The sequence below is a fragment of the Colossoma macropomum genome, unplaced genomic scaffold, assembly GCF_904425465.1.
Source record: "Colossoma macropomum unplaced genomic scaffold, Colossoma_macropomum, whole genome shotgun sequence".
Taxonomy (NCBI): domain Eukaryota; kingdom Metazoa; phylum Chordata; class Actinopteri; order Characiformes; family Serrasalmidae; genus Colossoma; species Colossoma macropomum.
Genome location: NW_023494794.1, coordinates 1446118 through 1460077, shown reverse-complemented (window position 1 = coordinate 1460077; position 13960 = coordinate 1446118).

Here is a 13960-nt window from a genome sequence, read left to right as displayed (position 1 = left end):
TTTCTCCAGTAAGACTGGAGTTAAAGCACTACATAAGGGCTTAATGATGCTATTGATGCTTTGTTTGTTTCTAGCTTATGGAGATGAACTTGAACTCTAAATGCTTCTCTTGTCTCCGAGCATAAGCACAGTGACTTTGCTGTTTATTCAATTTACGTCAGAAAATGAATCCATTCGCCTGAAAAATAATCGACCATCTGGACTCCCGTCTGCAGTCAGACTCTCGCCACGTCTCTTCACTTTGAGTCACGAGTCTTTCCAAATCATGACGCTCAGGTCCGAGCCCGAGTCTGAGTCACTGGTGTTGAAGTCAAAGTCGAGTCCCAAGTCTTTCTCGATTTTCCCAAGTCGAGTCTAAAATCATTTAATTCGTGACTTGATTCAGATTAAGTCTAAGTAAGTCATATGACTCGAGTCCACACCTTTGGTATCCTACGTGGTTGCTATGGTGTTGCTGGTGTTGCTAGGCAGTTGCAATGGTAGCACATTTTATAAATTTCATTTCATAAATTGTGGATGCCTGAGCACTGTAATTTTACAGTAACTTTTTTAACCTCAAAATTATATATATATATATATATATATATTTTAAATTACATTTTTCATTGTATTTTGCTGGGGCTTATGTTTATTCTTAACAGTTTATGACAGGGAAATACTATTTGTGAGCACGTACTAAGGCAGTGGTGATTACACATAACTAAATTTCACTTTAGTAATCATCTTGCTAATTCATTAATAAAGGTGTTTTAAATGTAACTAGTTTTTGGAAGCTGTTTCCAGGTCACTTACTAACAGTAAGGTACAAATATTGTAGGATGAGTATGTTCCACTTTAGGTTAGATATTGCAAATTCATTAATAAGGATCTTTTAAATGCTATTTGTCATTTGCACACTGTTTTCAATTGAAATGTGACCATTGACTAGCATTCGCTATCATGTTTGCTTATTGTGAATATAGATTTATGTAATTATTGCCTGTTTTTGTGCCTTGATGAACATGTCACAAAGATGCCTCAGGCATGCTTGCAATGGAAAGATTAGCATTTAACTTATTAATCAGCAAACAGTTAATAAATCATTTACTGAAGACCTTATATAAATACATTTACACCACATTTTAAATGTGCTTGCATATGATTTGGTCCAATTTACAGGGGCATTAGTACTTGCTTGCTAATAATTTAGTAATTGTTAAGAAGCAGACAGCATTGGACCAACAGAGAGGTCTCCATATCCTAAAATCTTATAGTGTAGCCTTAAATAAAGGAGGAGTTTCTGACTTTTGCTCAATACTCAGTACTTTGTAACATTTCCAATGTATGTTTTACTGCATTCTTAAAGACAAAGGTGCCAAAAAGGGTTCTTTAGAACCAAGAACCTTTCAATGGATGCGCCGTTAAAGATGTGAGTGTATAGAACTTCAAGTTTAAAGAACCTCCACATGACATAAACATTCTAAACAAATTTAGTATTTCTTCTAGAGCCACATATCCATTTAGGATCCTTTTTTAAGGAAAAGGAAAACATCTCAATCAAAATATATGTATTCTTAGTGTAGCCAGACTTGCTGGTTTCAGAGCTGCTTATTCAGTCAGTCTGAATTAAGCCACAGAGGAGTTTGGTCAAATGGAGAATTTGCAAGTCTCTGTTTGACAAATTTGCCCAGATTGTTTCATGCACGTCAAATAAAACCACTAGAGACGGAGCTCGACTTGCCTTTAGAAATATGAAGCTCCTTCATGCTAAAAACTCAAACTGAATCAGGCTTTAGGCTTTACATTACAGCTTTATAGAGCAGATGAAGCAAATATATAGGGTACTTTCAAAAGCGGCGGGGACCTCAGGGCTGTAGATGGAGGAATGATCGGAGGAATGTGTTGGGAAAATGAAGTGGGGAGTAATGAACGTTTGTACCTATTTGGACTATTCCCCACTGTGGAATGCAGCAGGCTTCACGAGAAAGGAAAAAATCATATTCAAACATTCACTGATTTACTGACTCTTTTCCAATGTCATGCAGCATTCCAGCATTTACAGCTTCGTAATAAGAAGCGTTTGGATTCTGCAGATAGCACAGAGCCAGCCGAGTAAACAAGCTGCATGTGCTCTGCACTTGTGTGGAACTAAGTAATATAAAAGAATTCCCAGCAATGCACTAATCCCCAAAAACACAATACATTTTGCACTTAACTTGGCCAAATTGCACAATGAAGTAACATAATGCCTTGAATGATAATGTTACAATATTTGGCATTAAATAATGAGCATAGTGTTACATTATCAGACAAATGTATCCATTTGGAAAAAAATGTAAATGTAAACTTGTAAATGTAGTAAATTCCCAGTGATGTAATAACGTATTACATATGTAAAAATAATACTGTATTATATTAAATTAATTTCCAATCATTTAACACTGTAATACATACAATCAACTGGCAAATATACAAATTTTCTAAGAATGTAATAATAATGTAATAATAATGCATTACATTGATTAACAGGTATTTATAACAAATTACTCACAATGTAATGACAATGTATTAATAATATGTTGCATTTGCTCAATTAGTAAATATAACTATTCCCCACTGTTGTAATAAGGTATTACATATGACCCACTTGCAAATAGATCAATTACTAATGATGTAACAAAAATGTTATTATAATGTATTACATATGATCAACTGGCAAATATACAAAAGTTTTAATAATGTAATAATAATGTGTTATGTTTAAATAAAAGTATCTATAATATATGGCCAACAATTTAATAATAATGTATTACATTTGATCATCTAGTAAATATAGCAAATTCCCGCTGATGTAATAATGTATTACATATGACCCAATTGAAAATATATCAATTACTAATGATGTAATGATAATATAATTATAATGTATTACATATATTCAACCATATGTATTATAAAATGTTTCCATGATGTTTTATGTCTGATCAACTGTTAAATGTAATTAAATCAAATTATCAATAGATTAACAAATTAATCTGTTAAGATATTGTATTACATTATTAGGCACATTAGTTTTCTTACATTTGTGACCAAGCGCAAAATATTTAACATTTTCCAGCATTATTATTGAGAGATGATCACATTATTGAGCTTCTGTAATATTTTATTTTTCTCAGCATCTATATGTCATGTGACTTTCTTTGTTTTGCCAAGGTGTGTTGATTGGCAGATTGAGGGTCTCAGGTGTTACATGGTGCAATCAAGAGGAGTAAATCAGGTTCAACAATCATCTCTGAAATCATTAATTTAAGCTTTGGATTGCATGTGGCTCTGGAACACAATTAACAAACCTATTAGCGTTGTGCTCTGAGGTTGACTAAACATAATTACCAGCCTATAAAACCTTAAGAGGGAAAGGACAATAGATGCGTGTAATGGTGTGTATACTGTGTGTACTTCTGTACGTGTCTAATACATGTTGTTTTCATGCTAGTTATGTTTGGGCCAGTTACTTTGCTCTGTTGACAGCACAAGTGTAGGCCTATGGTTTATCAACAGATGGTGTTTTGATATAGCTGTTCAGGTCTATGTATGTATGCACATTCACTGTCTTTCTGCCAAAACAGAAATGCTGTAAAATTGTGTATAACACTAGAGTCTGAAACCGAACTTAACTATGAGACTCGATCTTACTACAAAAAGAGATGGCTGTTTAAGGGTTCTTAAGTACAGAAAATGGTTCTAAATAGAATCATAAACACTCAAATGATTGAAGGATGGAGGATCAGATTAATGGAGAATGTGCGCTAGATGGTTCTGGAGCATTTTTTGAAAAGGGTTCTATATAGCACCAAAAAGGGTTCTCTTATTGTAATGATGTCAAGCTTGTAACAATGGAGAACCTTTTTGGTACTATGTAGAACCCTTTGCAAAAATGTTCTATGTAAAAAATATTCAACACATTCTCCAATCTGAAGAGTGATATCATGATGCAAATAACCCTTTAATCCTTTGTGTTTGAGTGTTTGTGGCTCTATGTAGAACAATTTTCTTTACTAAAGAACCTTTGATGAACAATCTCTTTTAAGTATGGAGGCCTGACAGGTACTGCTAAATTTGAAACCCAAACCGAGTTGAACTGCTGCAGAACAGCTGCATCCATGGTAGATGTGCTGTGGAAAAGACAACATGCCAGTTCTTTAGCTATCTTCAGCTATCACTATCAAAAGTTCTAGAATGTAGATGAGCAGTTTTCCTTTGACCTGATGTAATGGCCAGGTCTTTATGTTTCAACAATAAAGACGTCCCTGACTGATTTGAAATTTTAAACACTTTCACTTTAGTGAGCTGTCTTTTTATTTCATCCATGATAAACAGTTAGCTACACTCTTATAAAAGATGGCTCTTCAAGGGTTCTTTAGTTTACTCAGGCTTTAGCAGAGCTCAGTAACACTGAGATTAATAACTGTTCATCACATTGATTTATCAGTCTACTCAGGCTTTAGCAGAGTTCAGTAACACTGAGATTAATAACTGATCATCATATTGATTTATCAGTCTACTCAGGCTTTAGCAGAGCTCAGTAACACTGACATTAATAACTGATCATCATATTGATTTATCAGTCTACTCAGGCTTTAGCAGAGTTCAGTAACACTGAGATTAATAACTGATCATCATATTGATTTATCAGTCTACTCAGGCTTTAGCAGAGCTCAGTAACACTGAGATTAATAACTGATCATCATATTGATTTATCAGTCTACTCAGGCTTTAGCAGAGCTCAGTAACACTGAGATTAATAACTGATCATCATATTGATTTATCAGTCTACTCAGGCTTTAGCAGAGCTCAGTAACACTGAGATTAATAACTGATCATCATATTGATTTATCAGTTTACTCAGGCTTTAGCAGAGTTCAGTAACACTGAGATTAATAACTGATTATCATATTGATTTATTAGTCTGCTCAGGCTTTAGCAGAGCTCTGTAACAGTGATACTAACGACTGACCACATTGATTCATCAGTCTACTCAGGCTTTAGCAGAGTTCAGTAATGCTGAGATTAATAACTGATTATCATATTGATTTATCAGTCTACTCAGGCTTTAGTTGTGACTTCAGTGTATGTAAAGAAGCCATTAATTAAGGTTCTCTTTAGAATTTATCTAATGAGCATGTTTGCTACATGCCATAGTTAATTAACAAGCATTGATGGTGTTCCTTGGAAGATCATTTGATGAAGATTATTGATTAGATTTGACGATGAGAAGATTATTTGAAGATTATTTGTGTGTTTGTTTAATTAGTTGAGTTCTTTAAGTATTCTTGAAGTATTTTCCTAAAAATGTAAAAGTGTAAAACAACTATATTATGAATACTGCCATGTGACTTGGACTGAAAGCGAATACTTTTGTATTCTGAATACGTATTCCCAATACTTGTACTCTGTTTCATCTCAACCTTGTTTATGTTACATCATTTTGCACGCTGCTACACAAGGGCTTTCTTAAGCCAGAGTCTCACAGCAGGACTCTACCCTGCAGCATGGCTCAAAGCTAGCTGAGGTGAGCACACAGTGGGTTTTTACAACATGGATAATTACCACTGGAAGTTTAACTTAAAAACTCAATTTAGTACAAGACAACAAGCTATACTTTCAGATGACCCAATGCACTGCCATTTGAATAGCTTGTGTCCTGATAACCCACACTTGAACTCCAGCCAGGAATTTATCCACATAGTTGGGTAAGCCAATACATTTCAAACACCAGTCCTGGATTATGGCTATACCGTACAGTTTAAAGCAGTAGTTCAGCAAAAAGTAAAATTTACCCAAATTGTCCTCTAACCCAAATTCAGTCAGTCATCCAAGATGTTTGGTGTATGGGGTTTGCTTTTATATATTTACACTGAAGTTACCAGGCTAATTTAGCCAAAAAGATATGGAAGCCTACCTGCCAATTAGGAATATGCAATCATACCTAAAGCTGTTTGGAATTGTTAAATAATACCAAATGAATATTCTTATGTGGTTCAGTAAAACATACTACTGTCTATAAAAACTGACCAAAGTACAGACAAAATTCAGGCCTCCAGATAGCTGTTACCACTGTTTTTTGTTTGTTTGTTTTTATTGCTATGCTACATATTGTCATCCTTTAGACGCAACTCATCAGATACATAGCAAGGCCTTCATGACTTTCCAGCGCTTCGACTTGAATCAAGTGTGATAAAGCATTCACATTGAGTTGTAGCATAGACCTGCATTAATGGAACTGGTATTACTATTCAGCTATTAATCTTACACTCTTAAAAAGATGGTCCTTCTGGAGTCCTTTAGTAAAGAAAATGTTTCTATATAAGAATTAATACTCAAAAAACCCTTTGCATGATTAAAATGTTCTTTGCAATGCGAAAGCATTCTTCAGATTGATGGAGAATGTGCTGTAGATGGTTCTATATAGCACTTTTTTTTAAAAGAGTTCAACAAAGCACCTTTTCGAAAAGGGTTCTATATAGCACCAAAAAGAGTTCCACTATGGTTACAATATCAAGCTTGTAACAATAGAAGAATGTTTTGGCGCTAAATAGAATTCATTTCCAAAAGGTGCTATGTAGAACCAAGTGCAGCATTTTCTCCATCAATGTGAAGCATATTCAACCTTTTAATCAGGCAAAGCATTCTTGTGGTAATGGTTCCATATAGTATCATTTTCTTTACTAAAGAACCCTTAAAGAACCAGCTTAAGTGTGCAGAATTCAGTAACTACTATGTAAGTATTCAGTAATTACTATGTAACTACTGTGAAACTAATATAATCATTGCTGTTGTAACAAAATTTCTTATATGCAAAATACTAACTTTATAGTGGAAAAAACATTCTTAACTTTAATCTTCAACGGACATATATCAAGAGAAACTACATTTTGCTATTAAAGAGTTTAATGTATTAAATAAACATTGTGGGCCATTTCTGTTATCATAAAATATTCACACAATGTCAAGGGCAGCTGGTCTTTTCAAACGGCATATAAAAGAAAAAAATGTAGCTATTTTGATATGAAACTGGTGATATTTCACTTATGTCCTCTGTGTCCTCTATGATCATTAGACTGGCATCTAAAATGACCCCAAGATTTTCCACAGTACTGAAATTCATATTTTAAAGCAATCGAGAGTTATGAAACTTTCAGCCAAGACACATTTTTTGATTGTCAAGCATAAGAGGCCTCTTTAGAAATCAAGTGCCCTCGTCGCTCTGTTCTCGCTTTGTGTGGCTCATGCTGGGTGGGTTTTCAGTATGCTGTAACTAGCCCTGTCCATTTAATGTGCCCAGTTCAGCTCCAATGCTTTCCCCTCGCGGTCTTCAGCAGATGATCCATTGTGTTCCTTCTTCTTTTAACAACCGTCGCTCTTTACGGTATGAAAAAGCAGCACAGATCTCCGGGGCAATCGCAATTCCTCCTTGCAAAATCTGCAATCAGTCCAATTGTCTCCAAGAGCGCTCCGCCTCAGGACAATCATTTGTTGTTGTTCAGTAAGAGAGCGAGCAGGCTTCTTTTCTTCTTTCCTTCTTTCCTTCATCCAGCCTCCCTTTGGCTCCTCCTGACCTACTGTGGGCTACTGCAAAGCTGTTCTGTCTCAATTTTCTGAGTTTGAATGAGGCAAAACTCTGAGGAGGGGCCTTCAATGTAATCTCTTGACTTGAGTGAGGAGGCGAGGGGGGTGGGGGTGGATTTATTATTCAAGATTTTACATGCAGTGGACATTAAAAACAGACAGACTTGGAGTTGGGAGCTTTATTTAAAGGGCTCATTTCCTTTATATTTCCCCTGAAGGGCCACTTATGATGTTTGTGTGGGTTTATGTACCAAAAATAGTCATAATTCATTTTTACATGACTATTTTCCATCCTTCCTTTATCCCTTAGAATTAAACAGGCTGTGTTTGTTGTTGTGCATTTAAGACTAATATAGTCAAATGTAAAAGTGTGAACACTCCACAATATGACATTTTTAAGTGCAATTTCTATTTATTTCCTGAGTTTATGATAGTAACAAGAAAAAAAAAACATAAAATATTAAATATGCCATAACTTTTGCACTGGCCACATTTTATGATTTATTTTCTAATACCATTCAGCAAATAACAAGAAATTGTATGTTCAAATGTGCAGTAGTGTGTTCTCTGTAGAGGACGTGTTAACTTATTTTCACTTAGAAAATCAACAAAACATCATTTGACCCGGGTGCCAAAACCTTTGCACATGACTGTACATGCAAATGACTATGTTCTGATTGGCTGCCCTGTATTGTCCCTCACTCAAAATCAGCCCAGACTGAAACACTATAACTTCAAAGTGAACAGGCAGAGCTAAACTGCTGTCGGCTGAATACTTCAGCACCTGTAACTCACTGAATTTTTGTGCTAGATTTCTCAAAGTTTTATACAAAGTACCCAGATTTCTTTACTACAAATAGCTTTAATTCAATCCTTCAATCCAGCAAGGATATCACAGACCTCATGATGTCAAATACATGGTATTCCTTTACAACCTACCCCACTCCCAGGGAAGGTTGTATCACATGCTGGGGTAAGTTGTAACAATTAGAAAAAAGAAGCAAAAATAGAGACCAAAAAGAGGTTTACTGAAATAAAATAACAACCCAGAACAAAAAGCTTTTCATCCCATATTTGTGTTTGTTTCATGTTATAAATTACTGCCACTTGATATGCAAATGACCTAAAAGAAAGTGGAGCAGAAAACCTGAGTACATAGATACAAAAAGTTTTTCAATTTGTCTGGCACCAGTGCTAGTGCTCAATTTTACTCCACCCTCCAGTGGCTGACCTGTCATATGCTATTTAAAAACATTGGCAGGCACACCTTTTTCAGTCTTTCTGACTAAGCATTCTATAAAGCTATTAAAATCAGTAAAATGTTCCAAATTGTATGTAAGGGAATGGTTGTAACATTTTTAAAGATGTGTTACAACCCACCCCACCCCTGTCAGCCATTGTTTAGCTAGCTGTATTAGCATAGCGGTTTGAAATTAGTAGGGGAAAATGCATCATATTTCGCCTGAGAAACTACAGTTGAATCTAATATAAGTCATGTGGTTTTATCTGTGATAGTATAAGTACCAAACAAAATTTAGCGTTGGTCAGAAAATTACTTTTTTTTTACCTCAAAATCCATTTTTTCTCTGCATAGAATCTGCATGTGCCTGTTTTCAGCCTCAACAACCACCATGTGGGATCGAATGAAATGATCATATATGAATCCTATCTAATCCCTGACTGGTGGAATTGGTGGTGTTACAACTCTCCCTATGTTACAACTATACCAGGTCTTCCCTACAAGAAACTTAAACAGTGTTTACTTATTACATAGGGCGCTTTTATGTAAAAAAATGATGAAATTTTGGTCTTCCAGGATGGGGCCTTTTAACACTGGAGCTGCAGGACCCTGTACTTGCATGGTTATGTTGATAAAGCTTGAGTAAGACATGAGTAATTTCCCTGTAAGTATAAAATAAGAGGGTTAAATGAGAAGAGAACACATTATTTCATGCACATAATTGAAACTACAAAGCACTATGTATTATGCTCTTCAATTAGTGCAATAAAACTTACCAAACACGTTCATTTCTTTCATAAACATGTGCTTTAAGACTCATATTTGCTGAGAAGCCAGATGCAGTCTTTGCATTCCAGCATGAGCCACGTGCCCCCACACTTCAACAAAATTCAGTCCGTGTTTTTCATAAAGAGAAATGTCACAGCGTTTTATTTTTTTCTGCATTCCATTAAATTTATTTCTCCTCTCCTGTCAAAGACATATTAGCAAATGCAGCATTGTCTCAGCTAACTGCTAAGGTCATGTCTCAGTGAGCATGATAATGAGTCCATTTGTAATATTGAACATCTGACAATTATTTAATAAGGGCCAAATTCTCTTAATGACCACACGTCATTGGCAGAGGTCATGCTAGCGAGGCAGCCATGCTGGAAATCAAGTGGAGTTTTACTTAATCATCATTTGCATGTAGACAGTGCGTATACAACAGTGATGGAAGAAATTTGTGATTAAGCCAGAGATCAGTGGAGAAACATTGATTTCGTCCCATTGATTTTTACTCATTGTAGGCCAAATGCTTGTGTATGAACTGTGACACTGTAAGCTTCTCTCTTGACCTATGCCACCTATTGTTAACTGTTGTTTTCAGCGTTTGCCAGAGATGCTGCAGGGCTGCTTCTAGCCTTTTCGGGGCCCTAAATAGATTTTTTGGGGGGCCCAATCTGTAAGTGCACACCTTCACATGTATACAGTGTAAACATTTTAATGTATTTGCTATACGCCGTTGCCTCAAGCCTTCATTGTTGGCGTGCCTGTGTTTCAATTTAAATCTTTGGTTGTGATCAAAACATGTAGCTGGGGAGCTGTGAAAAGTGAGAAACCATCCCTGATGAGTAGAGTACGTTTTCTGCTCATTTCCAAAGCCAAAAACAAATTGGAAAAACATAATCTTTACCAACTGTCTTGAGAGTTTGGTACTTATGATGCTCTTGTACTATAAAAGCTTAATGGCTAGATCAAAATATCAAAGCATCTCCGTCAATGCATCTATTCATGGTGACTCAGTCGTTGGTAAGACAAATATGGTTCAGGGCAGTGTGCTTTAGCCTAGGATGATTTGGTTTGGATTTTGATGTTTGCTGTGATGTCATCCTTGTCTTTTTACATCCCATCTGTCTAATTTTCAGCACAGTTTAAAACACTGTTAGTGTTTCTAGCCCCTTTTCCTCTGTAATGACACGTCTTTTATCCTAATCTAACTTTTAATTTATAATTAGATTTTCACATTTGTGCTTTACTTTGAATGACAGCAGTGTATGAAATGTCCCATATAGATAAACTTGCCTTGCCTGGACTATTGTGAAGGGTGTTTTAGAGTTGAATTTTGTTTATTTGAATCCAGCATTCTTGTTGAGTACTATTGTTTTGTATCACCATAGGACAGAAGCATTGGAATTGGTAGGGCGATGACTGCACTGCTGTCAGGAATAACCAATAGCCTGATGTAATGAAATTGCGGGAAATAGCGTGTTTGGAAATGATATCAGTTGGCCTACCCACTTTTTTAGAAGCCTAAAAAGTTCATTTCTGTCTACACCACCACTACTGATGTTAAATATGGGGATAAAACATAAACCGATCCACACTATTAAATCAATAATAGTCCCAAACCGACCTGTCCAGGGTGTGTCCTGCCTTCCACCCAATGACAGCTGGGATAGGCTCCAGCACCCCACCGCGACCCAGAAGGATAAGCGGTTTAGATGATGTATGTATGTATGTATGTATGTATGTAGTCTCAAACCATAGTCGGACAGCTCCATAAGAAAAGCAGCTATTTTCTGATGGTTTGTGGTTTGTTTGTGTTTTGAGTTTCCACTGTAGACGTTTTGCGATGCAATGCGATTCTACATTTGAATGCTCGCTTGCTGTTAGGATGTGGTGTTACAATGTGGTACAGTGGTAGTGGAGACTGCATTTTACCATTTATTTTCCCTTCTTTTGAAAGTAAGCTGCTGGGTGTGCATGACTGGTCACATTCCTAAATTCCTAAAAAATTGCTGCACATACTACACACTAACCAACTGTTTCAAGTTATTATGCTTCTTTCCTATCACCAGTGCATATACTGCATGTAGCGCTTCAGTTCTATACTTAAGACTGAATGTTCTTCATGATAAAAGGTTCATGATTTAAAGATGTGTTGAATCCGACTGATTTTTAGAAGTCGGGTAGTTTTGTACAGTGCATTGCTTACAGCTAATAAGAACACTGAACTAAAATTCTCTACTAAAGACTCGAGACTTGACTTGGACTTGCACTCCTAGATGGTCACTAGATGCTCAACTCTCACTCACATGGCACCATTTGTGAACATCTCTAATTAGAAAGGACAACAACTTCAACACATTTCCCTGTACTTAGAAAAGAACAGAAAAAACTGTAAACTCAAAACACTCCTTCAGTCAACTTGTTTTCTGTTTTACGTACAGGAAAACATGTCAAAATTATAGTTCATGGTAAGAGACCAATTTCTACCTGCAGTGACTTCTGCATGTTGAGATGCCCACAGGTGTTGATGCCTCATGTTGGAAAAATGCTATTTACATGTTGCTTTTGAATTAGAGGCAGGGGAAATAATAGCCTTGCTCAGACAGAGATTTCTTTTTTGTCATTTAGAGAGAACTCATAATCTTGTGCTAAAGACATTCAAACACAATTAGAGCATCTAGTTTGTTCATACCAGAGGTCATTTTAAAACAATCAATTAGAGACTTCTTTCAGTTTTAATTCACTGTTTCTGATTTCCAGTTTGTCAAAAGTTAACATACACCAAGTTGTCCTTTTAAAAAGTCTAGAAAATTCCACAAATTTCTGATGTTTAAAAGCACCTGATTGGTCAGTTGTCATAATCAGAAATGAGGCTGTGAGGCTGTGGCTGTATTGAAGGGCCTACCACTAGAGCCAGTGCCTTTTTGTCTTTGATATCATGGGAACAACTCAACTAAGACCTCAGAAAAAAGGTTGTGGACCTCCACAAGTCTGGTTCCTACTTTGGAGCAATTTCCAAACAACTGAAGGCACCATGAACATCTGTACAAACAACTGTATGCAGATATCAAAATCCTGGGAACATGCCAGCACTGCATTTTTTAAGGAAGGAGGCACAAATTAACTCTCAGAGTTGAACAAACTTTGGTCCAAAAGATTCAACTGAACCCTGAGACAACAAAAACAGAACTGGTGAAGGAGCTGGAGACGTCACATAACAAAGTATCTATATTCACCTTTAAGACCATCAATATGGCCTAAATAGCTGTCACACAAAGAACTCCAAGACTGGCATAAAGCAGGACTAAAGTCTGCAGGTGATCACCAGGACAAAGACCTACTCTTGTGGAGCAGAGCCTGCTGAACAAAAATTGAACTATTTGGCCATAACGGTCAACGCTATGTTTGAAGAAAAAACAGTGAGGCTTTTAATCCAAAAACATCATCCCACACTGTAAAACATAACAACTGCACTGAGTTATTTATAATTTATTTACTTCACTCATCTGTTAAACCTACTAATGTAAATCTAGTAGCACTACTTCTTTCTTCTCATAGGGTTGCACTGTTGCCTCACTGCAAGAAGGGCCTGGGTTTGATTCCCCAGCTGGGTGCCCAGGGTTTGCATGTTCTCCCTGTGTCTGCGTGGTGCTCTGGTTTCCTCCCACAGTCCAAAGACATGCAGTCAGGTCAGTTAGAGATGCTAAATTGGCCCTAGGTGTGAGTGTGTGAGTGAATGTATATGTCTGTCTGTCTACCCTGCGATGGACTGGCGACCTGTCTAAGGCATTTCCTGCCTTCTGCCCAATGAGCACTGGGGTAGACTCCAGCAGCCCCCACAGCCCAGGATGTTGAAAGTTTTTACCATTTCAGGAAAAACATTAACTAATTTAGGACTTGATAGCAGCAATGCATCTCCAAAAAGTTGGTACGGGGCAACAAAAGGCTGGAAAAGTAAGTGGCACTATTAAAAAACAGCTGGAGGAACAATTTGCAACTAACTCACATGACTGTGTATAAAAAGAGCATTTTAGAGAAGTGGAGTCTCCCAGAGGGAAAAATGGGCAGAGGTTCACCAATCTGCAAAAACTGCATCTAAAAATTGTGGAACAATTTCAGAAAAATGTTCTGCAACATAAAACTGCAAAGACTTTGAATATCCCACCATGTACAGTACATAATATCATCAAAAGATTCAGAGAATCTGGAGAAATCTCTGCATGTGAGGGACAAGGCAGATGGTCAATATCGGATGTTCATGATCTTCGGGCCCTCAGGTGGCACTACATTGAAAACAGACATGCTTCTGTACTGGAAATCACTGCTTGGGCTCAGGAGCATTTC